The sequence below is a fragment of the Ranitomeya variabilis genome, chromosome 2 (genome assembly GCF_051348905.1).
Source record: "Ranitomeya variabilis isolate aRanVar5 chromosome 2, aRanVar5.hap1, whole genome shotgun sequence".
NCBI lineage: Eukaryota > Metazoa > Chordata > Amphibia > Anura > Dendrobatidae > Ranitomeya > Ranitomeya variabilis.
The window spans coordinates 476,587,266-476,613,742 of NC_135233.1; the positions used below are offsets into that span (position 1 = coordinate 476,587,266).

Consider the following 26,477-nt stretch of genomic DNA (forward strand, 5'->3'; position numbering starts at 1 on the left):
TTTAGAGCTTCAGGCGGAAAAGGCCTTGATGTCCTTGTCTCAGGGGCAAGATGAAGCTGAAATATACTGCCAAAAATTCCGCAAATGGTCTGTGCTTACTCAGTGGAATGAGTGCGCCCTGGCGGCGATTTTCAGAGAAGGTCTCTCTGATGCCATTAAGGATGTTATGGTGGGGTTCCTTGTGCCTGCGAGTCTGAATGAGTCCATGACGATGGCTATTCAGATCGATAGGCGTCTGCGGGAGCGCAAACCTGTGCACCATTTGGCGGTGTCTACTGAGAAAACGCCAGAAAATATGCAATGTGATAGAATTCTGTCCAGAAGCGAGCGGCAGAATTTTAGACGAAAAAATGGGTTGTGCTTCTATTGTGGTGATTCAACTCATGTTATATCAGCATGCTTTAAGCGTACTAAGAAGCCTGACAAGTCTGTTTCAATTAGCACTTTACAGTCTAAGTTTATTCTATCTGTGACCCTGATTTGTTCTTTGTCATCTATTACCGCGGACGCCTATGTCGACTCTGGCGCTGCTTTGAGTCTTATGGATTGGTCCTTTGCCAAACGCTGTGGGTATGATTTGGAGCCATTGGAGGCTCCGATACCCCTGAAAGGGATTGACTCCACCCCATTGGCTAGTAATAAACCACAATACTGGACACAAGTGACTATGCGTGTTAATCCGGATCACCAGGAGGTTATTCGCTTTCTGGTGCTGTATAATCTACATGATGTTTTGGTGCTGGGATTGCCATGGCTGCAATCTCATAACCCAGTCCTCGACTGGAGAGCTATGTCTGTGTTAAGCTGGGGATGTAAAGGAACTCATGGGGACGTACCTTTGGTTTCCATTTCATCATCTATTCCCTCTGAGATTCCTGAATTCTTGTCTGACTTTCGTGACGTTTTTGAAGAACCCAAGGTTGGTTCACTACCTCCGCACCGGGAGTGCGATTGTGCCATAGACTTGATTCCGGGTAGTAAATACCCTAAGGGTCGTTTATTTAATCTGTCTGTGCCTGAACACGCTGCTATGCGAGAATATATAAAGGAGTCCTTGGAAAAGGGACATATTCGTCCTTCGTCATCTCCCTTAGGAGCCGGTTTTTTCTTTGTGTCTAAGAAAGACGGCTCTTTGAGGCCGTGTATTGATTATCGACTTTTGAATAAAATCACGGTTAAATATCAATATCCGTTACCACTGCTTACTGATTTGTTTGCTCGTATAAAGGGGGCCAAGTGGTTCTCTAAGATTGATCTCCGTGGGGCGTATAATTTGGTGCGAATCAAGCAGGGGGATGAGTGGAAAACCGCATTTAATACGCCCGAGGACCATTTTGAGTATTTAGTGATGCCTTTTGGTCTTTCAAATGCCCCTTCAGTCTTCCAGTCCTTTATGCATGACATTTTCCGCGATTATTTGGATAAATTTATGATTGTGTATCTGGATGATATTCTGATTTTTTCGGATGACTGGGACTCTCATGTCCAGCAGGTCAGGAGGGTTTTTCAGGTTTTGCGGTCTAATTCCTTGTGTGTGAAGGGTTCTAAGTGTGTTTTTGGGGTTCAAAAGATTACCTTCTTGGGATACATTTTTTCCCCCTCTTCCATCGAGATGGATCCTGTCAAGGTTCAGGCTATTGGTGATTGGACGCAACCCTCTTCTCTTAAGAGTCTTCAGAAATTTTTGGGCTTTGCTAACTTTTATCGTCGATTTATTGCTGGTTTTTCTGATGTTGTGAAACCATTGACTGATTTGACTAAGAAGGGTGCTGATGTTGCTGATTGGTCCCCTGATGCTGTGGAGGCCTTTCGGGAGCTCAAGCGCCGCTTTTCTTCCGCCCCAGTGTTGCGTCAGCCTGATGTTGCTCTTCCTTTTCAGGTTGAGGTCGACGCTTCTGAAATCGGAGCTGGGGCGGTGTTGTCGCAGAGAAGTTCCGACTGCTCCGTGATGAGACCTTGTGCTTTTTTTTCCCGTAAATTTTCGCCCGCCGAGCGGAATTATGATATTGGGAATCGGGAGCTTTTGGCCATGAAGTGGGCTTTTGAGGAGTGGCGTCACTGGCTTGAGGGGGCCAGACATCAGGTGGTGGTATTGACTGACCACAAGAATTTAATTTACCTTGAGTCTGCCAGGCGCCTGAATCCTAGACAGGCGCGCTGGTCGTTGTTTTTCTCTCGGTTTAATTTTGTGGTATCGTACCTACCGGGTTCTAAGAATGTTAAGGCGGATGCCCTTTCTAGGAGTTTTGAGCCTGACTCCCCTGGTAATTCTGAGCCCACAGGTATCCTTAAAGATGGAGTGATATTGTCTGCCGTTTCTCCAGACCTGCGGCGGGCCTTGCAGGAGTTTCAGGCGGATAGACCTGATCGTTGCCCACCTGGTAGACTGTTTGTTCCTGATGATTGGACCAGTAGAGTCATCTCTGAGGTTCATTCTTCTGCGTTGGCAGGTCATCCTGGAATCTTTGGTACCAGGGATTTGGTGGCAAGGTCCTTCTGGTGGCCTTCCCTGTCACGAGATGTGCGAGGCTTTGTGCAGTCTTGTTACGTTTGTGCTCGGGCCAAGCCTTGTTGTTCTTGGGCTAGTGGATTGTTGTTACCCTTGCCTATCCCGAAGAGGCCTTGGACGCACATCTCGATGGATTTTATTTCGGATCTGCCTGTTTCTCAGAAGATGTCTGTCATCTGGGTGGTGTGTGACCGTTTCTCTAAGATGGTCCATCTGGTTCCCTTGCCTAAGTTGCCTTCTTCTTCCGAGTTGGTTCCTCTGTTTTTTCAAAATGTTGTTCGTTTGCATGGTATTCCGGAGAATATCGTTTCTGACAGAGGGACCCAATTCGTGTCTAGATTTTGGCGGGCATTCTGTGCTAGGATGGGCATAGATTTGTCTTTTTCGTCTGCTTTCCATCCTCAGACTAATGGCCAGACCGAGCGGACTAATCAGACCTTGGAGACATATTTGAGGTGTTTTGTGTCTGCGGATCAGGATGATTGGGTTGCTTTTTTGCCTTTGGCGGAGTTCGCCCTCAATAATCGGGCCAGCTCTGCCACCTTGGTGTCCCCGTTTTTCTGTAATTCGGGGTTTCATCCTCGATTTTCCTCCGGTCAAGTGGAATCTTCGGATTGTCCTGGAGTGGATGCTGTGGTGGAGAGGTTGCATCAGATTTGGGGGCAGGTGGTGGACAATTTGAAGTTGTCCCAGGAGAAGACTCAGCTTTTTGCCAACCGCCGTCGTCGTGTTGGTCCTCGGCTTTGTGTTGGGGACTTGGTGTGGTTGTCTTCTCGTTTTGTCCCTATGAGGGTTTCTTCTCCTAAGTTTAAGCCTCGGTTCATCGGCCCGTACAAGATATTGGAGATTCTTAACCCTGTGTCCTTCCGTTTGGACCTCCCTGCATCCTTTTCGATTCATAATGTTTTTCATCGGTCATTGTTGCGCAGGTATGAGGTACCGGTTGTGCCTTCCGTTGAGCCTCCTGCTCCGGTGTTGGTTGAGGGTGAGTTGGAGTACGTTGTGGAAAAGATCTTAGACTCTCGTGTTTCCAGACGGAAACTCCAGTATCTGGTCAAATGGAAGGGATACGGTCAGGAGGATAATTCTTGGGTCACTGCCTCTGATGTTCATGCCTCCGATCTTGTCCGTGCCTTTCATAGGGCTCATCCTGATCGCCCTGGTGGTTCTGGTGAGGGTTCGGTGCCCCCTCCTTGAGGGGGGGGTACTGTTGTGAAATTGGATTCTGGGCTCCCCCGGTGGCCACTTGTGGAATTGAACTTGTGTGCATCATCCCCTCTGTTCACCTGCTCCTATCAGGATGTGGGAGTCGCTATATAACCTTGCTCCTCTGTCAGTTTCTTGCCGGTCAACAATGTAATCAGAAGCCTTTCTGTGCATGTTCCTGCTACTAGACAACTCACAGCTAAGTTGGACTTTTGTCCTTGTGTGTTTTTGCATTTTGTTCCTGTTCACAGCTGCTGTTTCGTTACTGTGTCTGGAAAGCTCTTGTGATCGGAAATTGCCACTCTGGTGTTATGAGTTAATGCTAGAGTCTTAAAGTAATTTCTGGATGGTGTTTTGATAGGGTTTTCTGCTGACCATGAAAGTGCCCTTTCTGTCTTCCTGCTATCTAGTAAGCGGACCTCGATTTTGCTAAACCTATTTTCATACTACGTTTGTCATTTCATCTAAAATCACCGCCAATATATGTGGGGGCCTCTGTCTGCCTTTTGGGAAAATTTCTCTAGAGGTGAGCCAGGACTGTCTTTTCCTCTGCTAGGATTAGGTAGTTCTCCGGCTGGCGCTGGGCATCTAGGGATAAAAAAACGTAGGCATGCTACCCGGCCACTTCTAGTTGTGCGGCAGGTTTAGTTCATGGTCAGTATAGTTTCCATCTTCCAAGAGCTAGTTCTCATATATGCTGGGCTATGTTCTCTCGCCATTGAGAATCATGACACCACATATTACCACCACATATTGACCGAATACTACAATACAGATCATGAATACAAACCACAATACTAACAACACTTATTACCACCAGTGACATTATGCAGAGGAGCTCTGTATATAGTGTCAGTGTACAGGTAATAGAGGGATCACCGGTGACATTATACATAGAAGCTCTGTATATAGTGTCAGATATAGGTAATACAGGAATCATCAGTGACATTATACACAGAAGCTCTGTATATAGTGTACAGTGTACAGGTAATACAGTGATCACCAGTGACATTATACACAGGAGCTCTGTATATAGTGTCAGTGTACAGGTAATACAGTGATCACCAGTGACATTATACACAGGAGCTCTGTATATAGTGTCAGTGTACAGGTATTACAGTGATGACTGGTGACATTATACACAGGAGCTCTGTATAAAGCATATAGCATACAGGTAATACAGTGATCACCACTGACATTATACACAGGAGGTTTGTGTATAGTGTACAGGTAATACAGTGATCACCAGTGACATTATACACAGGAGCTATGTATATAGTTTCAGTGTACAGATAATACAGGGATCACCAGTGGCATTATATACAGGAGCTCTGTATGCAATGTCAGTGTACAGGTAATATGGTGATCACCAGTGACATTGTACACAGGAGCTCTGTATATAGTGTTCAGGTAATGCAGTGATCACTGGTGACATTATACACAGTGAGCTCTGTACACAGTATATAGTGTATAGTGTGCATGTACATGTAATACACTGACTCACCAGTGACGTCTGTAGTTGAAGTCCATTATTTTCGCTTTTCTTCTTCAACAAGCACAGACTGCCATCACTGCTTCCAGACAGAACTCGTCTCTGCTAAAAATAACACACATTCATCAAAAGCTGATCGCTTCCAGAGCACTTTCCCCACTTTTCCCCGACTTCTATACTATGTCAGACATGTCTTTACAAGTGCGTGCATCAGTGAGTCAGTGGCCCGGGTGCCCTGCACAGAGGGATTAAGAATGCCTGATGTTGAACGTCTGGACTTTCTTTATGGGCGAAGAGAGTGCTCTGCTCTCCCCGTTTCCCGACTCTGGCTGCAGCGCGCCGCTGAATGTATCAGGATCAGGTCTCAGGCATCCGTAGGAGCTCCTAGTACCCGCGCACTCCTGAGGCAATAGCTACAGGTGCTGAGCTGGGGCTGAACTGATGTATATACAGGGGCTGGGGGCTGACTGTGGGGCTGTGGCTGGGCTGATGTATATTCAGGTCACATGCTGGGGCAGGCTGTGGCTGGGCTGATGTATGTGTATACAGTGGCTATGGGCTGGCTCGGCTGATGTATATGCAGGGACTGGGGGTTGGCTGTGGCTGATGTATGTATATACAGGGGCTGGGTGCTGGCTGGGCTGATGTATATACAGGGGCTGGGGGCTGGCTGGTCTGATGTGTATACAGGTGATGGGGGTTTTGACTGATGTATACACAGGGGCTGGGGGCTGCCTGTGGATGGGCTGATGTATATACAGGGGCTGGGGGTTGTCTGCGGCTGGGCTGATGTATATTCAGGGGCTGGGGGCTGGCTGGGCTGATGTATATACATGTCACGTGCTGGGAGCTGGCTCATGTCCTTTGTCTAGCCTGGCCCCAATATCAGCAGCATGGGCCCCAGCTATCCATACAAGACCCCATATGTCCCTTGTCCTGCTCCCCCATATATCTATCCTGCCCCCCCATATATCCAACATGGTCCCTTGTCCTGGCTTACATATATCAATCATGGCCTCATGTGCTGCTCCCCCCATATATCCATCCTGGCCCCTTGTGCTGCTCCCCCTATATATCCATCCTAGTCCCTTGTGCTGCTCCCCCTATATATCCATCCTAGTCCCTTGTGCTGCTCCTCCCATACATCAATCATGACTCCATGTTCTACTCCGCCCATATATCCATCCTGGTCCCTTGTGCTGCTTACCCCCATATATCCATCCTGGCCCCTAGTGCTGCTCCCCCCATATATCCATCCTGGTCCCTCTTGCTGCCCCCCCCATATATCTATCATGGCTCCATGTGCTGCTCCCCCCATATATCCATCCTGGTCCCTTGTTCTGCTCCCCCCATATATCCATCCTTGTGATGCTCCCCCATATATCAATCATTGCTCCATGTGCTGCTCCCCCATATATCAATCATGGCCCCATGTGCTGCTCCCCCTATATAGCCATCCTGGTCCCTTGTGTTGCTCTCTCCCCCCATATATCCCCTCTGGTCCCTTGTTTTGCTCTTCCCCTCCCCCTCATATAGCTATACTGGTCCCTTATGTTGCCCTCTCTTCCCCCCATATATCCATTCTGGTCCCTTGTCTTGCTATCTCTTCCCCCCCCCCCCCCAATATTTCCAAACTGGTCCCATGTGTTGCTGTCCCCCCTCATATATCCATACTGGACCCTTGTGTTGCTCTCTGCCCTCATATACCGACCCTGGTCCCTTTTGTTGCTTTCTCCCCCGCATATATCCATACTGGTCCCTTGTGCTGCTCTCTCTCTCCCCCCTCATATAACCATACTGGTCCCCTGTGTTGCTCTCTCTCCCCCCATATATCCATACTGGTCCCTTGTGTTGCTCTCTCCCCCATATATCCATACTGGTCCCTTGTGCTGCTCTCTCCCCCCTCATATATCCATACTGGTCCCTTGTGCTGCTCTCTCTCTCCCCCCTCATATAACCATACTGGTCCCCTGTGTTGCTCTCTCTCCCCCCATATATCCATACTGGTCCCTTGTGTTGCTCTCTCCCCCATATATCCATACTGGTCCCTTGTGCTGCTCTCTCCCCCCTCATATATCCATACTGGTCCCTTGTGTTGCTCTCTCCCCCCTCATATATCCATACTGGTCCCTTGTGTTGCTCTCTCCCCCCTCATATATCCATACTGGTCCCTTGTGTTGCTCTCTCCCCCCTCATATATCCATACTGGTCCCTTGTGTTGCTCTCCATCTCCCCCCTCATATATCCATACTGGTCCCTTGTGCTGCTCTCTACCTCCCCATATATCCATCCTGGCCCCTTGTGCTGCTCCCCTCATATATCAATCATGGCTCCATGTGCTGCTCTCCCCATATATCCATACTGGTCCCTTGTGTTGCTCTCCCCCCCATATATCCACTCTGGTCCCTTGTATTGCTCTCTCTCCACCCCCACCCCCATATTTCCATTCTGGTCCCTTGTGTTGCTCTTTCTCCCCCTCATACATTCATACTGGTCCCTTGTGTTGCTCTCTCTCCCCTCATATATCCATACTGGTCCCTTGTGTTGCTGTCCCCCCTCCTATCTACATACTGGTCCCTTATGTTGCTCCCCCCCCCCATATATCCATACTGCTCCCTTGTGTTGCTCTCTCTTCCCCCCTTATATTTATACTGGTCCCTTGTGTTGCTCTCTCCCCCCATATATCCATTCTGGACCCTTGTGTTGCTTCCACCCATATATCCATACTGGTCCCTTGTGTTGCTCTCTCCCTCCCATATATCCATACTGGTCACTTGTGTTGCTCACCCCATATATATATATATATACTGGTCCCTTGTGTTGCTCTCTCTCCCCCCCTCATATATCCATACTGGTCCCTTGTGCTGCTCTCTCCCTCCCCATATATCCACACTGATCCCTTGTGTTGCTCTTTCTCCCCCTCATATATTCATACTGGTCCCTTTTGCTGCTCTCTCCCCCCATATATCCATATTGGCCCCTTGTGCTGCTCTCAGCCCCCTATACTTTCATACTGGTCCGTTGTGTTGCTCTTTCTCCCCCCCTCATATATCAATACTGGTCCCTTGTGTGGCTCTATCTCTCCCTCATATATCCATGCTGGTCTCTCATGTTGCTCTCTCTTCTCCCACCAAAATATCCAAACTGGTCCCATTTGTTGCTCTCTCCCCCCCATATATCCATACTGGTCCCTTGTGTTGCTCTCCCCCCCATCATATATCCATACTGGTCCCTTGTGTTGCTCTCCCCCCATATATCCATACTGGTCCGTTGTGTTGCTCTCTCTGCCCCCACATATCCATACTGGTCTCTTGTGTTGCTCTCTCTCCCCCCCTCATATATCCATGCTAATCCCTTGTGTTGCTCTCTCTCCCCCATATATCCATACTGGTCTCTTGTGTTACTCTCTCTCCCATTGCGAGACATGTTAATGGACTACATGGTGGGGATGTCGGAGTCATGCACTTCATGGGAATAGATAAGGCACAGGTGGCTACCGGGGGGTGACTTTGACAGGATGCTTCTACAGAGGGAGGCCAGATGGATATTTACTTTGGACATATGCTATCCCGGGGATTACATGATCAACTGAACTATGGTGGCTTTCTGTGAGGGGTCCCCATGTATGGGGTACACCTATTTTCCCAGTCAGGCCACCAATATTTTACATATCTGGGCACTATTATTTAGTAACTCAATTTGATCAAATCCCGATGGATATCCTTCCTTCCCCCAACTTCCTCCAACCTCCCAAACACTTTTAAAAACCATGCCCCCCTCCCTCCCTATTCTTTCCTCCTCCTCTCCCCCGGCTCTTCCCCAATGTCTGTGATGCTTTGGACATCTCTGGAGATATTACCTTTAATTTTGTTTGGCCACCTCAGGGGTGGTTTTGGTTCTGTGTCATGGGCCTGCCAGAAAAAGGGGCCACAAACGGAAGCAAAACATAATATGTCTAATAGGGCATTTAGGAGTAGGGTCACTGCCCTCTCTACATGTAGTTGACCTGCATACCTGTATTTAATCTGGGCTCTATTTTGGGGTTTAATACCAGTATTTAAATAGGGGACTACTCTTTTTCTTGGACTCAACTTTTATGCTATTTAATATTCTTAACCTCATAAAGATGATATTTTTGCCCGTTCGGGGTTCCTTTTTATATGAAGTTGTAAGGGGATATATCTCATGCCCATGTTGATATAGTTATAGATATGATGTGCCTAGGATCGGGCGCTCCTTGTATGTAAGGAACAGTGTTTGACACATCAAATGATAATATTAATGAACTTTATCAATTCAATATGGCGTCGCTACTTCCGGTAGGTATGCGTTCCAACACTTGGAGCGCACTCATTCGGCATGGTAGCTGGGTGGGAACAAGGGCGCCATGCGCTGTAAGTTTGTCCCCTTTTTCCAACCTCTCCCCCCCCCCGACCTGTACTGATGGTGAATGAAGGTACGGAGGATCACGATTGGATATGACATCACGCATTGTGGGTGGACCTCAAATTTGGGCGTGATTTAAAAAGGAGACCCGCACAAGGCGGCATTGAGGATTCACTATGGGCTGTAAACACAGACGGCCATTCTGACCCATGGGTACCTAGCCACTGCGGGACCTGTTTTACGTGCGGACTTACGCTGGATTTCTTCTTATGTGGCCTACTGGCACCGACTTCTATTTGTCTCCCCTGATGAGTTTTTTCTTACAAATTTCCACATTTTTTTACCACTTAAAAATATATATATATAAGTTCAAGATAGATACAAGTGATACAGTTTCTCACTATCATTGCAATGTTTCATCTCATTCCTGAGTCTTTCTGTACAGAAGTCTGACACTGTGTCACCATTGGACTTTTATTACGACACTATTTTATGCTGTATTACAGATTTCTATTTAGTCTGTTATAAGCTCAGTAATTTCTGCTTTACACAAACTGCTTTTCTAAGACATCTAACATTGCTAATTGAGGGAAGCACTGGTTTTCCTTAAAGAAACCAGCTGAATATGGCGTCTTACTGGCAATGCTCCATACTGGGAATGTACGCAGATTTGCCCCGAGTCAGCTTCAGGCCAGGAACTTCTCTCTGGTCATCACAAAGCTTAATGTTTGGACATTGACTGATAGGGAAGCTACTTCTCCTAGGTGGCAGGGTCTTTCGTTGGCTGACAAGAGCAATGTGTTTGTATGTGATGTGAGGAGGGAGCGTTTGTGACTATTTGGACACTGTAAGTTCTATGTTTGGGGGTTTTGTCATCACCTCTTCCCATTTATTACATAGCTGTATCACTACAGTGGTGACATCACCTCCTCCCTTTTATTGTACGGCCAAATCACTGCAGATATGTCACCCCTCTTATATGGTACAGCTGTACCACCTTAACATTGTCACCTCTACTATTGAATTTATAGCTACAGTATATCACTAATTATTAATTCATGGCCTTCAGCTCAGTGTGGAGCAATGGATACTTGATGGATGAACAATCTGTACGGAGATCGATCTTGTGCAAGCCTAGATAGGTCCACCAGGGTCTTTTCCGCCATTATCTTGATTGCATCCAGCCATTGGGTTCTTCTCCTTGTTCCTTCTATTTTTCCAATCATGATGACCTTCTCCAGTGATTGTTCGCTTCGTATGATGTGCCCAAAGTAGGCAAGTCGTAGCTTGGTGATGGGTCCTTTGAGTGATGTGTCTGGCTTGATTTGTTCCAAAATTGATTTGTTCGTTCTTCTTGCCATTCCTGGTATTGATAACATCCTTCTCCAGCACCACATTTGAAAAGGCATTGATTCTTCTTCTGTCTTGTTTCTTCATCTTCCAGTTTTCCCATTTGTACATTACCACAGAAAAGATAAAACTATGTATAAGCCGTGTGTTCGTCGCCAGTGAAATGTTGCTCGATTTGAAGACCTTGTCCAGTGTCTTCATTGTTGATTTGCCCATAGCTAGACAGATATTCACTTCTGGAGTTGTCGTTTCATCTTGAGTGATCATCGATCTGAGTAGGTGGAAGTATTTTACAACTTCCAGTTTTTTGCCGTTTATCTCAAATGTGTCCGGTTGTACCTGTCAGTAGTCAATAATATCTTTGTCTTCTTTGTGTTGAGTAAAAGTCCCTGGTTGAGCTTTCCATCTGGACACTCCGTAATAAGTCCATAACTCAATCTACGCTTGTTACTATCGATATTAAATCGCCTGCGTATTTCAGATTGCTGATGATTCGTCCAGCAATGTTTATTCCTTCTTCCTTTGAATTACAATACATTTATTATTGCAATACCAAACACAGCCTAAAGAGAAGAGTGGCGCTATACACCAGACAACCCATTTCAATCCAGAACGGTGGAGGGTAAGGCTACTTTCACACTAGCGTCGTGCACTGCACGTCGCTATGCGTCGTTTTGTAGAAAAAACGCATCCTGCAAAAGTGCTTGCAGGATGCTTTTTTTCTCCATAGACTTGCATTAGAGACGCATTGCCACACGTCGCAACCGTCGTGCGACGGTTGCGTCGTGTTCCGTCGGTCCGTTGCCACCAAAAAACGTTGCATGTAATGTTTTTTGGTGCGTCGAGACTGTCTTTTCCGACCGCGCATGCGCGGCCGGAACTCCGCCCCCTCCTCCCCGCACCTCACAATGGGGCAGCAGATGCGTTGAAAAACAGCATCCGCTGCCCCCGTTGTGCGGCGCTTTCACTGTTTGCGTTGGTACGTCGCAACTACGCAACTCGTCATGCGTCGTACGACGCTAGTGTGAAAGTAGCCTAAGACATATTAGACAGAGGAGAGTATTTCGTGTCCTACTTCTGAATGTGAAAATAGTGTAGAGTATAACTCCAGCGCTGGGCTGTATGGTTACTTGTTACACTTATGCATCGGACAATGGGTGTTACATGTGAGGTTTGTCCGTTTACTACTGACATTTCTGTGGGGATCAGGCAGACCTAGCTAAGAATCAAAAGCTGAACATGAATATAAGTGTTCATATGGTGCCTTTGATATCAAACTTGGAAGCATAAAGGAAACATGTGAATGTGGTTTTCTTAAAAAAATAAAAAACCACGAATTGTAGCATAATTTCTCATAATTTTAAAATGCGCGCTTGTCCTGCCTCCCGTGACGTCACGGCTTGTGATTGGTCGCGTCGCCCATGTGACCGCGACGCGACCAATCACAAAGCCGGAACGTAATTTTAAAATCCTGAAGGACCTGAAATTACGTCACGGCTTGCTGTGATTGGTCGCGTCGCGGCCACATGGGCGGCACGCGACCAATCACAAGCCGGGACTTCACGTAAGGAAGGAAACGCGCGAATTTTAAGCAAACAACGCTGCCGGTTCCCTCGGTGAGGTCCAGGCTGCGTCGGAGAGGTGAGTATAGCAATATTTTTTATTTTAATTCTTTATTTTACACATTAATGTTGTTTCGATACCGATACCCGATACCACAAAAATATCGGATCTCGGTATCGGAATTCCGATACAGCAAATATCGGCCGATACCCGATACTTGCGGTATCGGAATGCTCAACACTAGTCATGATATCTTATTATCTAGTTGGATTGCTCAAGGGAGTGATGGTGATGTAATTTACATTAAGAATAGAATTGTTGTCACCTAGGAGAGGCATGTTCAATAAATATTAGGTTTAGGCAGGGCCGCCATCAGGGCATTACTGCCTTGACTGGCGTATGGGGCCCGATAGGATAGAGACAAACAGATGGGGCAAGATCATGGGGCAGGATGGAGACACATGGTGCAGGATCATGGGGCAGATGGGGCAGGATGGAGACATATGGGACAGGATGGGGAGATCATAAGGGGCAGGATGCGGAGATCATATGGGGCATGATGGGACATCACATGGGGAAAATGAATACTAATGAGGGCAGGATGGGAGAACATGTGGATGGAGCCAGGAATGAGACACAAGGGGGCCAGATTGAGGGATATTATTACCCTAGGGCAGGGGTGGGGAACCTTTTTCCAGCTGGGGGCCTGGAATTTCTACCATCATTCTGGGGCCACATAAAAATGATCACCTTGAATATCACCCTGGTATTTTTAGTCAATTAATTCCGGTAACTCACCCTTAATGTGACAGATGGAGCTGCTTCTCTTTAGTGCAGCTGTGATGTTAGGTGATACTGATCATGTTGCTTCTCACAGCTGCTTTTCCAGGGTTATGGCGGCCAGGAGAGCAGTCAATTTTTTGTCATAATAAGTTTTGTAAATCATATATATCACATAGGAGACGCAGGGACTGCTGTATATACATAACACAGGAGATGCAGGGACTGCTGTATGTACATCACACAGGAGGTGCTGGGACTGCTGTACATACATAACATAGGAAACATTCAGACTGCTATATATACATCACAGGAGACTCTGGGGTCATATAAATTATAGGAGGGGCTGAGGGGGCATAGACATCACAGGAGATGCTGGGACATATTCATCACCGGGGAGGCTGGGGGGAAATACAGTACTCGGGGAAATATACAGCACTTTTGGGGTAAGTGCAGCACTGGGGAATATACACATCACTTGTGGACATATGCAGCCATGGGGGGATATACAGCACTGGGGGAGAGGGAATATAAAGCACTGGGGGAGACAGGCATCGCCGCGGAGGCACATAGATCTGCGGGCCGGAGGTTCCCCACCCTGCCCTAGGGGCTAATTAAGGGAATTCTTGGCTCTTTCTTGGATGCATTATCCTGTGAAGTATGCTACCTTCTTCATAACATGTGGTGGGTTCCTGGTGTCAATTTTTTGGTTTCCCACTTTTTAATAACCTTGTCTGTGGTTTTGTCAATACAATTTTGTATTTTTTATTAGGATTGGTTCCTGTGTACATTTTTTCTTTTTCTGATGTTATCACTTATCCTGTAGAGAGGTGACTAATTTTTTTTCACAGGAGAACCCTTGTAAGTGCACTTCTGCCGCTGTGTTCGAAGTATCTAATCTCTAATGGAAATAAAGAATCTTCTCCTAATTAATATCAGTGTAACATCCCTGTCGGCATCACTGCATGACCTCTCATCTCCCCTCTTACTCACCACTCTGGGCCATGCTGTGAGTTCTGTCCTCTGCCGGCTCCATGCTCTGGGACTCATGTCCTTACTTGTTGCATACCTCCTGGCTGTATGCTTAGAGTGGCAGTCCCGGCACTTCCTGTTTCTTATAGTGACCATGTGCACCTTCCTAGGGTGTCCCCTGCCAATTGCCAAGAGGCATCAGGTACTAAAGGCATTTCCACCCCTAGCGGGATGCCTGAGCAATGTATTTCCTCAGTGTCTTGCTGCTGAGGTGCCAGGTCCTGTCTTGCTTTATCTCTCCTTTCAGCTACCAAGGAGCGCTTCGTACCCTGCCCTGACCTTGTCTGAACTTAGTCCTATACCTTTGTCCATTTGTATCCCTGTCTGTAACCTTTTCTAGTCCACTGTGTGATTCCTTGTGTTGACTGCTTCTGCTCTTTGCTCCGCTTCCTGCGGCTTTGCTCTGCCTCCAGCAGCTCTGTTCTTTGCTCCGCCTCCTGCGGCTCGGTTCTTTGCTCCGCCTCCTGCGGCTCTTCTCTTTGGTCCATTTCCTGTGGCTCTGCTCTGCTCCTCTCTCGCCTCCTGCGGCTCTGTACTGCTCTCTGCATCGTGCGGCTTTGCTCTGCTCCCGCTCTGTGCCCAGTGTGTCCTTGTCCCTCCAGTCTCTACTGGTTCCTACCTGCTCCCTTATCATACTCATTCCAGCCTGTGTTCTCATGTCTCCTGAAGCAGGTCCTGTCCCTTGAGTCTGAACGGGCTCCTATCTGTTCCTTACTCATACCTGCCTATGTTCCTGTCCCACCCGAACCAGTTCCAGTCCCACTAGCTGTGCCCTCCTGCCTGTCTAGTGTACCAGTCGTGCCTAACCGTACTTGTGCTCGCACCTGTCTCTTGTGTTTTGTCTCTCAGTGGGATCAGCTGACACCGCCCTGGAGTAGTACCTGTCAACTACCTGCCGCACAAGCCTGACTTTACCATCAGAGGCTCCAGTGAACACCAAGTTTGCTGCTTAGCTGCACTCCTTGCAGGGTAGTCTGGTTTGTGGCACAGTGGGGCCACAATCCCTTCGCTCATGCCACCCAGTCAGGGCGCCAGTGTGACAATCAGAGAGAACAAATGACAGCAATACACAACACAATCCCCTATACCAAGACCAATAATACCACATACAGGGAAGAAATACTGCCACACCATGACCAGACCATGTATTACCACCACATAATGACTGAATAATACTACATACAAGGAACAAATACCGCCACACCATGACCAGATCACATGTTACCAACACAGTGACCTTATAATACCACATACAAGGAACAAATACCAGGACACCATAAACAAACCACATATTACCACCACATAGTGCCCGAATACTACAATACAGATTATGAATACAAACCACAATATTAACAACACTTATTACCACCAGTGACGTTATTTAGAGGAGCTCTGTATATAGTGTCAGTGTACAGGTATTAGAGGGATCACCGGTGACATTATACACCGGAGATCTGTATATAGTGTCAGTGTACATGAAATACAGTGATCACTGTTGTGGATTCTGTTTGTGGGCTCCCTCTGGTGGTTACTGCTGGTACTGGGTGACTTTGGTGGGTTGCGGCCTTTGGTTTCCACCTGTCCATCGGAGGCTGGGTGTTTCCTATTTTACCTGGCCTTTCTGTCATTCCCTTGCCGGCTATCAATGTATTCAGATGTGCTCTGTTTGGTTCCTGCCTACCTGCTCCCAGATCTTTCAGGATAAGCTAAGTGCTGATTTTCAGTTGTTTGGTTTTTTGTCCAGCTTGCTTATTATGTCTCTATGCTAGCTGGTAGCTCTAGTGGACTGAGGTTCTCCCCATGTGCCATGAGTTGGCACATGGGTTCTTGTAATCTCAGGATGGTTTTTTTTTATTAGGGTTTTTTGCTGACCGCTCAGTCCCCTTTTGTATCGTTCTGCTTTCTAGTTTACAGCGGGCCTCAATTTGCTAAAACTATATATATCATCTCTATGTGTGTGCCTTCCTCTCATTTCACCGTCAATACATGTGAGGGGGCAACTATATCTTTTGGGGTTCATTCCTCTGGAGGCAAGTGAGGTCTTTATTTTCTCTGCAGTACTAGTTAGCTCTTAGGCTGGTGCGTGGCGTCTAGAACCAACGTAGGCACGCTCCCTGGCTATCTCTAGTTGCGTTTGTCAGGCGTAGGGCAGCGGTCAACCCAGGTTCCATCACCCTAGAGCTCGTCCGTTATCTATTTGTACTTTGCTTGTCCTGTGCTATCCCTAGCCATTGGGGATTCATGACAGTATAGCCGGCCCACTAAGTGTTAATTGTTTGGGCTGAAGCAGGAGAAAAAGAACTGTTTAAGGGAAATTTTTTATTTTTTTTTTCCCTTCAGAGTTTTGCTGCCTAGCCCTTAATTGCTGTCTAGCTGCTTCTTACCTCCTCTTAACCCTTGAATGGCTCTGATCTTAGCTGTTTAACATGGATGTCCAGAGTTTGGCTTGCAGCCTGAGTAATCTCGCGGCAAAAGTTCAAAACATACAGGATTTTGTTGTTCACACTCCCATGTCTGAACCTAGAATTCCTATTCCAGAGTTTTTTTCTGGAGATAGATCTACCTTCCTGAATTTCAGGAACAATTGTAAATTGTTTCTTTCTTTAAAATCTCGCTCCTCTGGAGACCCTGCTCAACAGGTCAAGATTGTAATATCTTTCCTGCGGGGCGACCCTCAGAATTGGGCATTTGCATTGGCACCAGGGGATCCTGCATTGCTCAGTGTGGATGCGTTTTTTCTGGCATTGGGATTGCTCTATGAGGAACCTAACCTATAGATTCAGGCTGAAAAGGCTTTATTAGCCCTCTCTCAGGGGCATGATGAAGCGGAAATATATTGTCAAAAATTTTGGAAATGGTCGGTGCTTACTCAGTGGAATGAGTGCGCCCTGGCTGCAAACTTCAGAAATGGTCTTTCTGAGGCCATTAAGGATATTATGGTGGGGTTCCCTACGCCTACAGGTCTGAATGAGTCTATGGCTATGGCCATTCAGATTGATCGGCGTTTACGGGAGCGCAAACCCGTGCACCAGTTGGCGGTGTCTTCTGAACAGGCACCTGAGACTATGCAATGTGATAAAATTCAGTCCAGAAGTGAACGGCAAAATTATAGGCGGAAAAATGGATTGTGTTTTTATTGTGGTGATTCAGCTCATGTTATATAAGCATGCTCTAAACGCACAAAAAGGGTTGATAAATCTTTTGCCATTGGTACTCTGCAGCCTAAGTTCATTTTGTCTGTGACTCTGATTTTTTCACTGTCTTCCATTTCCGTCGATGCCTATGTGGATTCGGGCGCTGCCCTGAGTCTTATGGATTGGTCATTTGCTAAATGCTGCGGTTTTAGTCTGGAGCCTCTGGAAGTTCCTATTCCTCTGAAGGGAATTGACTCTACACCATTGGCTATGAATAAACCGCAGTATTGGACACAAGTGACCATGCGCATGACTCCCGTTCATCAGGAGGTGATTCGCTTCCTTGTACTGTATAATTTACATGATGTACTAGTGCTTGGTCTGCCATGGTTACAAACTCATAATCCTGTCCTGGACTGGAAAACAATGTCTGTGTTAAGCTGGGGATGTCAGGGGGTTCATGATTATGCACCTCCAATTTTAATCGCTTCATCTACTCCTTCTGAGATCCCTGCGTTTTTGTCTGACTATAGGGATGTTTTTGAGGAGCCTAAGCTCAATTCGCTCCCTCCTCATAGAGAGTGTGACTGTGCTATAGAATTGATTCCTGGCAGTAAGTTCCCTAAGGGTCGTTTATTTAATCTGTCACTGCCAGAGCATACTGCTATGCGGAATTATATTAAGGAGTCCTTGGAAAAGGGACATATTCGTCCATCTTCGTCCCCTCTGGGAGCAGGTTTCTTTTTCGTGGCTAAAAAAGATGGTTCCCTGAGGCCTTGTATAGATTATCGCCTTCTGAATAAGATTACGGTCAAATACCAGTATCCATTGCCATTATTAACTGATTTGTTTGCTCGCATTAAGGGGGCTAGGTGGTTCACTAAGATAGATCTTCGCGGTGCGTATAATCTGGTGCGGATAAAACAGGGTGATGAGTGGAAAACCGCATTTAATACGCCTGAGGGCCATTTTGAGTATTTGGTAATGCCTTTTGGACTCTCCAATGCTCCGTCAGTCTTTCAGTCCTTTATGCACAATATTTTCCGTGAATATCTGGATAAGTTTATGATTGTGTATTTGGATGATATTTTGGTGTTTTCTGATGACTGGGAGTCTCATGTTCTACAGGTCAGGAAGGTGTTTCAGGTTCTGCGGGCCAATTCTCTGTTTGTGAAGGGTTCAAAGTGTCTCTTCGGAGTCCAGAAGATTTCTTTTTTGGGGTACATTTTTTCTCCTTTTACTATTGAGATGGATCCCGTCAAGGTTCAGGCTATTTGTGACTGGACACAACCTACATCTGTTAAGAGCCTTCAGAAGTTCTTGGGGTTTGCTAATTTTTATCGTCGGTTCATTGCTAATTTTTCCAGTATTGTCAAACCATTGACTGATTTGACTAAAAAGGGTGCTGATGTTGCTGATTGGTCTCCTGCGGCCGTGGAGGCCTTTCAGGAACTTAAGCGCCGGTTTTCTTCTGCTCCTGTGTTGTGTCAACCAGATGTTTCACTTCCTTTTCAGGTTGAGGTTGATGCTTCCGAGATTGGAGCGGGGGCGCTTTTGTCACAGAGAAGTTCTAATGGCTCGGTGATGAAGCCATGTGCATTCTTCTCTAGAAAATTCTCGCCCGCCGAGCGCAATTATGATGTGGGTAATCGGGAGCTTTTGGCCATGAAGTGGGCATTTGAGGAGTGGCGTCATTGGCTTGAGGGTGCTAAACATCGTGTGGTGGTCTTGACTGATCACAAGAATCTCATTTACCTTGAGTCTGCCAGGCGTTTGAATCCTAGACAGGCTCGTTGGTCGTTGTTTTTTTCTCGTTTCAATTTCGTGGTTTCATACCTGCCAGGTTCAAAGAATGTGAAGGCAGATGCTCTTTCCAGGAGTTTTGTGCCTGACTCTCCTGGAGACTCTGGGCCTACTGGTATCCTTAGGGATGGGGTAATATTGTCCGCCGTATCCCCAGACTTGCGACGTGCATTGCAGGAGTTTCAGGTGGATAAACCGGATCGTTGTCCACCAGAAAGACTGTTTGTTCCGGATGATTGGACCAGTAGAGTCATCTCCGAGGTCCATTCTTCTGTGTTGGCTGGTCATCCTGGAATATTTGGTACTAGAGACTTGGTGGCCAGGTCTTTTTGGTGGCCTTCCTTGTCTAGGGATGTGCGTACCTTTGTGCAGTCTTGTGAAGTGTGTGCTCGAGCTAAGCCTTGCTGTTCTCGGGCCAGTGGGTTGTTGTTGTCCTTGCCCATCCCGAAGAGGCCTTGGACGCACATTTCCATGGATTTTATTTCTGATCTTCCGGTTTCACAGAAAATGTCCGTTATCTGGGTTGTGTGTGACCGCTTTTCTAAGATGGTTCATTTGGTGCCCTTGCCTAAGTTGCCCTCCTCCTCTGAGTTGGTCCCTTTATTTTTTCAGAACGTGGTCCGTTTGCATGGGATTCCGGAGAATATCGTTTCTGACAGGGGATCCCAGTTTGTGTCTAGATTTTGGCGGACGTTTTGTGCCAAGATGGGCATTGATTTGTCTTTCTCGTCTGCATTCCATCCTCAGACGAATGGCCAGACGGAGCGAACTAATCAGACCTTGGAAACTTATTTGAGGTGTTTTGTTTCTGCTGATCAAGATGACTGGGTTGCTTTTTTGCCACTGGCCGAATTTGCTCTTAATAATCGGGCTAGTTCTGCCACGTTGGTCTCTCCTTTTTTTTGTAATTCGGGGTTTCATCCTCGTTTTTCCTCTGGTCAGGTGGAGTCTTCGGATTGTCCTGGAGTGGACGTGGTGGTGGACAGGCTACATCAGATTTGGAATCAGGTGGTGGACAATTTGAAGTTATCTCAGGAGAAGACTCAGCAGTTTGCTAATCGCCGTCGCCGCGTGGGTCCCCGACTTCTTGTTGGGGATTTGGTGTGGTTGTCTTCTCGTTTTGTCCCTATGAAGGTCTCTTCTCCTAAGTTCAAGCCTCGGTTCATCGGTCCTTATAGGATCTCGGAGATTCTTAACCCTGTATCTTTTCGTTTGGATCTCCCAGCATCGTTTGCTATTCATAATGTGTTCCATCGGTCATTGTTGCGGAGGTATGAGGTGCCCGTTGTTCCTTCGGTTGAGCCTCCTGCTTCGGTGCTGGTGGAGGGAGAATTGGAGTATGTTGTTGAGAAGATCTTGGATTCTCGTGTTTCCAGACGCAAACTCCAGTATTTGGTTAAGTGGAAGGGTTATGGTCAGGAGGATAATTCCTGGGTGGTCGCCTCCGATGTTCATGCGACTGATTTGGTCCGCGCCTTCCATAGAGCTCACCCTGATCGCCCTGGGGGTTCTCGTGAGGGTTCGGTGACCCCTCCTCAAGGGGGGGGTACTGTTGTGGATTCTGTTTGTGGGCTCCCTCTGGTGGTTACTGCTGGTACTGGGTGACTTTGGTGGGTTGCGGCCTTTGGTTTCCACCTGTCCATCGGAGGCTGGGTGTTTCCTATTTTACCTGGCCTTTCTGTCATTCCCTTGCCGGCTATCAATGTATTCAGATGTGCTCTGTTTGGTTCCTGCCTACCTGCTCCCAGATCTTTCAGGATAAGCTAAGTGCTGATTTTCAGTTGTTTGTTTTTTTGTCCAGCTTGCTTATTATGTCTCTATGCTAGCTGGTAGCTCTAGTGGACTGAGGTTCTCCCCATGTGCCATGAGTTGGCACATGGGTTCTTGTAATCTCAGGATGGTTTTTTTGATTAGGGTTTTTTGCTGACCGCTCAGTCCCCTTTTGTATCGTTCTGCTTTCTAGTTTACAGCGGGCCTCAATTTGCTAAAACTATATATATCATCTCTATGTGTGTGCCTTCCTCTCATTTCACCGTCAATACATGTGAGGGGGCAACTGTATCTTTTGGGGTTCATTCCTCTGGAGGCAAGTGAGGTCTTTATTTTCTCTGCAGTACTAGTTAGCTCTTAGGCTGGTGCGTGGCGTCTAGAACCAACGTAGGCACGCTCCCTGGCTATCTCTAGTTGCGTTTGTCAGGCGTAGGGCAGCGGTCAACCCAGGTTCCATCACCCTAGAGCTCGTCCGTTATCTATTTGTACTTTGCTTGTCCTGTGCTATCCCTAGCCATTGGGGATTCATGACAGATCACGTGTGACATTATACATAGAAGCTCTGTATATAGTGTCAGATATAGGTAATACAGGAATCATCAGTGACATTATACACAGAAGCTCTGTATATAGTGTACAGTGTACAGGTAATACAGTGATCACCAGTGACATTATACACAGGAGCTCTGTACATAGTGTCAGTGTACAGGTAATACAGTGATCACCAGTGACATTATACACAGGAGCTCTGTATATAATGTCAGTGTACAGGTATTACAGTGATCACCGGTGACATTATACACAGGAGCTCTGTATAAAGCATATAGCATACAGGTAATACAGTGATCACCAGTGACATTAAACACAGGAGGTTTGTATATAGTTTACAGGTAATACAGTGATCACCAGTGACATTAGCTTTGTATATAGTTTCAGTGTACAGATAATACAGGGATCACCAGTGGCATTATATACAGGAGCTCCGTATACAATGTCAGTGTACAGGTAATACGGTGATCACCAGTGACATTGTACACATTAGCTCTGTAAACAGTATATAGTGTATAGTGTGCGTGTACATGTAATACACTGACTCACCAGTGACATCTGTAGTTGAAGTCCATTATCTTCGCTTTTCTTCTTCAACAAGCACAGACTGCCATCACTGCTTCCAGCCAGAACTCGTCTCTGCAAAAAATAACACACATTCATCAAAAGCTGATTGCTTCCAGAGCACTTTCTCCACTTTTCCCCCGACTTCTACACTATGTCAGACATTGACGTAACCACCATGGTGCAGGGAGGAGCGCCTCGCACCTATCATGATGAGACCTGCCCACCTATTTTTCCTGCCGCCGGACCTTTAAATCTTCGGGCACGGCGGCTTTACAGGTGCATTCATCAGTGAGTCAGTGGCCCGGGTGCCCTGCACAGAGGGGTTAAGAATGCCTGACGTTGAACGTCAGGATGTTCTTTATGGGCGGAGAGAGAGCGCTCTGCTCTTCCCATCTCCCAACCCTGGCTGCAGCGCACCGCTGAATGTATTAGGATCAGGTCTCAGGCATCCGTAGGAGTTCCCAGTACCCGCGCACTCCTGAGGCAATCGCTACAGGTGCTGAGCTGGGGCCTGGGGCTGAGCTGATGTATATACAGGGGCTGCGGGCTGGGCTGATGTATATTCTGGTCACATGCTGGGGCAGGCTGTGGCTGGGCTGATGTATGTATATACAGGGGCTGGGAGCTGGCTGGGCTGATGTATATACAGGGGCTGGCTGTGCTGATGTATGTACAGGGGCTGGCTGGTCTGATGTGTATATAGGTGGGTTCCCTGAAAAATGCCCACAAGAAAATTGCCCACATGAAAAATGCCCACAGGAAAATTGCCCACACAGAAAATTCCCCACACGGGAAATTCCCCACACGGAAAATTCCCCACAGGGAAAATTGCCAATTACAGCATCACAAAAGTTTCAGATCTATGATATTTGAGGTGCAAGGTGAGGATGTTCACATAATATGTGATCAACTTGTGATTTACAGTTGACCTAGTGCAAAACTGCAAAAATGATGATCTGTGGTTTGCAGCAGTCTGTCATTCTCAGCAATAGATAGATGTAGTCTGCTCTCTTCTCTCACTGATTCTGCCTTACTCCTCCCACCAGCCCCGAGCAGTACATGCAGAACCAGGCACAGCAGAGTGATCCAGAGGAGCCATCACTGCTATCAGTGCTCACAAAAGAATCACTGCTGCTGGCAGAGATATTTGGTCCTGGAAGCCCAGAAGGCACAGCAGAAACGTGAGATTCTGTCACTTGTACCACTTTGTGTTCTTGCTGAGAATGTATGATATGCTTTTGCAGTGGAGTCCGATGGGCCCCAGTGCGTAATTTGGCCCTCCCCCCCCCACCCACACACGTTGGTCAGATGTATGGGCCCCTGTAGTGTTCTAAATTCTCTAAAGACGTATGAATTGCCCCCCTCCCCCTTCACTATGTAGTAATGTCCCCCATACGTGTATATATGCCCATCATCCTGGTGAATATGTCTGCATCCTGGTATATATGTCCTAATGCTGGTATATATGGTCCCCATCCTAGTATGTATGGTCCACATGATCTCCATCCTGGTATTTATGCCCCCTTTCTGGTATATATGTCCCTATCCTAGTTTACGTGGTCCCCAATCCTAGGCTATGTGCACACGTAGGAAATGTGGTGCAGAATTTTCTGCACTAAATGTGCATCTCCTGGCAGAATCTACAGGTGCGGTTTTTTTGCGTTTTTTATGCGTTTTTTGTGCAGATTTTACCACTGCAGATTTCTATTAATGGAGGGGTGCAGAAACTCTGCAGAAACGCACAAAAGAAGTGACATGCACTTCTTTGAAATCTGCAGCGCTTCTGCGCAGATTTTTCTGCACCATGTGCACAGCTCTTTTTTTCACATTGATTTACATTGTACTGTAAATCACAGTGCAGTTCTGCAGCGTTTCTGCTGCAGAAAAATCTGCTGCAGAAAAATCTGCTGCAGATCTGCACCAATTCTGCACTAAATCTGCATCGTGCATCTTCTGTGCAGTTCTGCAGCTTTTCTGCACCCCTCCATGATAAAAATCCACACTGGTAAAATCTGCACAGAAACTGCAACAAAAACGCACAAAAACTGCATCAAATCTGCACCTGCGTTTTCTGCCAGGAGATGCAGATTTAGTGCAGAAAATTCTGCACCACATTTCCTACGTGTGCACATAGCCTAGGATTGGAGACCATGTAAACCAGGATAGGGACATATATACCAGAAAGGGGGCATAAATACCAGGATGGAGATCATGTGGACCATACATACTAGGATGGGGACCATATATACCAGCATTAGGACATATATACCAGGATGCAGACATATTCACCAGGATGATGGGCATATGTACCAGTATGGGGGACATAACTATATAATGAAGGGGGAGGGGGACAATTCATACGTCTTTATAGAATTTAGAACACTACAGGGGCCCATACATCTGACCAACGTGTGTATGTGTGGGTGGGGGGGGGGAGGGCCAAATTACGCACTGGGGCCCATCGGACTCCTCTGCAAAAGCATATCATACATTCTCAGCAAGAACACAAAGTGGTACAAGTGACAGAATCTCACCTTTCTGCGGTGCCTTCTGGGCTTCCAGGACCAAATATCTCTGCCAGCAGCAGTGATACTTTTGTGGGTACTGATAGCAGTGATGGCTCCTCTGGATCACTCTGCTGTGCCTGGTTCTGCATGTACTGCTCGGGGCTGGTGGGAGGAGTAAGGCAGAATCAGTGAGAGAAGAGAGCAGACTAGATCTATCTATTGCTGAGAATGACAGACTGCTGCAAACCACAGATCATCATTTCTGCAGTTTTGCACTAGGTCAACTGTAAATCACAAGTTGATCACATATTATGTGAACATCCTCACCTTTCTCCTCAAATATCATAGATCTGAAACTTTTGTGATGCTGTAATTGGCAATTTTCCATGTGGGCAATTTTCCTGTGGGCATTTTTCTGGTCACCCATATATCCATACTGGTCCCTTGTGTTGCTCTCTCTTCCCCCCCATATATCCATACTGGTCCTGTTGCTCTCCTCCCTCATATCCATACTGGTCCCTTGTGTTGCTCTCTCTCCCCCCCCCCCCCCTCATATATCGATACTGGTCCGTTGTGTTGCTCCCCCCCATATATCCATAATGGTCCCTTGTACTGCTCTCTCTCCCCCCTCATATATCCATACTGGTCCCTTGTGCTGCTTCCCCCATATATTCATACTGGTCCAATGTGTTGCTCTCTCCCCCCCCCATATATCCATACTGGTCCCTTGTGTTGCTCTCTCCCCCTTATAGCCATTCTGGTCCCTTGTGTAGCTCTCTCTCCCTTCATATATCCATACTGGTCCCTTGTGTTGCTCTCTCTCCCCCCCCCCATATATCCATACTGGTCCCTTGTGTTGCTATCTCTTCCCCCCCACCAATATATCCATACTGGTCCCTTGTGTTGCTCCCCCCCTCATATATCCATACTGCTCCCTTGTGTTGCTCTCTCTCCCCCCTCATATATCTATACTGGTCCTTTGTGCTGCTCTCTCTCCCCCATATATCCATACTGGTCTCTTGTGTTGCTCTCTCCCCCCCATATATCCATACTTGTCCCTTGCGTTGTTCTCACTCTCCCCCCTCTTATATCCATACTGCTCCCTTGTGTTGCTCTCTCCCTCCCATATATCCATACTGGCTACTTGTGTTGCTCCCCCCATATATATATACTGGTCCCTTGTGTTGCCCTCTCCCTCCCCATATATCCATACTGGTCCCTTGTGTTGCTCTCTCTACCCCCCTTATATTTCCATACTGGTCCGTTGTGTTACTCTTTCTCCCCCTTCATATATCCATGCAGGTCCCTTATGTTTCTCTCTCTTCCCCCCACCAATATATCCAAACTGGTCCCATTTGTTGCTCTCTCCCCCCCATATATCCATACTGCTCCCTTGTGTTGCTCCCCCCTCATATATCCATACTTGTCCCTTGTGTTGCTCTATCCCCCCCATGTATCCATACTGGTCCCTTGTGTTGCTCTCTTCCCCTACCCATATATCTGCCCTGGTCTCTTGTCCTGGCCGCATGGACAGAAAAAGAAGAAAAAAAAAGATTCCTCTTACCTGCCTGCGCTCCCAGTACCGGGCGGCATTCTCTACCTCTGCAGGTCCGGCACGCTCCTATTACACCGGTGACAACAGGCGCACACTAGTGTTGTGATCCGCTTTTTGGCTCCCCTGGTGGTGGCTGGTGGTACTGGAGACTTGTGTGTGCTTTTCTGCCTCAGCTCACCTGCTTCCATCAGTTTTGGGAGTTCCCTATTTAGCCTTGCTCTCCAGTCACTTCCTTGCCGGTCATCATTGTATCCTGAGTCATTCAGTTGCATGT

General features: G+C 47.1%; 1 protein-coding gene across 1 annotated transcript in view; it reads right to left on the bottom strand.

Moving 5' to 3' along the window:
• Window positions 1-24,773, bottom strand: part of LOC143809626 (uncharacterized) — a 34,621-nt gene extending 9,848 nt beyond the window's left edge. The window contains exons 1-3 of the mRNA XM_077292678.1: window positions 24,676-24,773; window positions 22,124-22,213; window positions 5,220-5,312 (exon numbers count right to left, since the gene is read on the bottom strand). The gene's annotated coding sequence lies outside the window, so the exon portion shown is untranslated. The remainder of the gene's footprint in view (window positions 1-5,219; window positions 5,313-22,123; window positions 22,214-24,675) is intronic.
• Window positions 24,774-26,477: the final 1,704 nt, after the last annotated feature.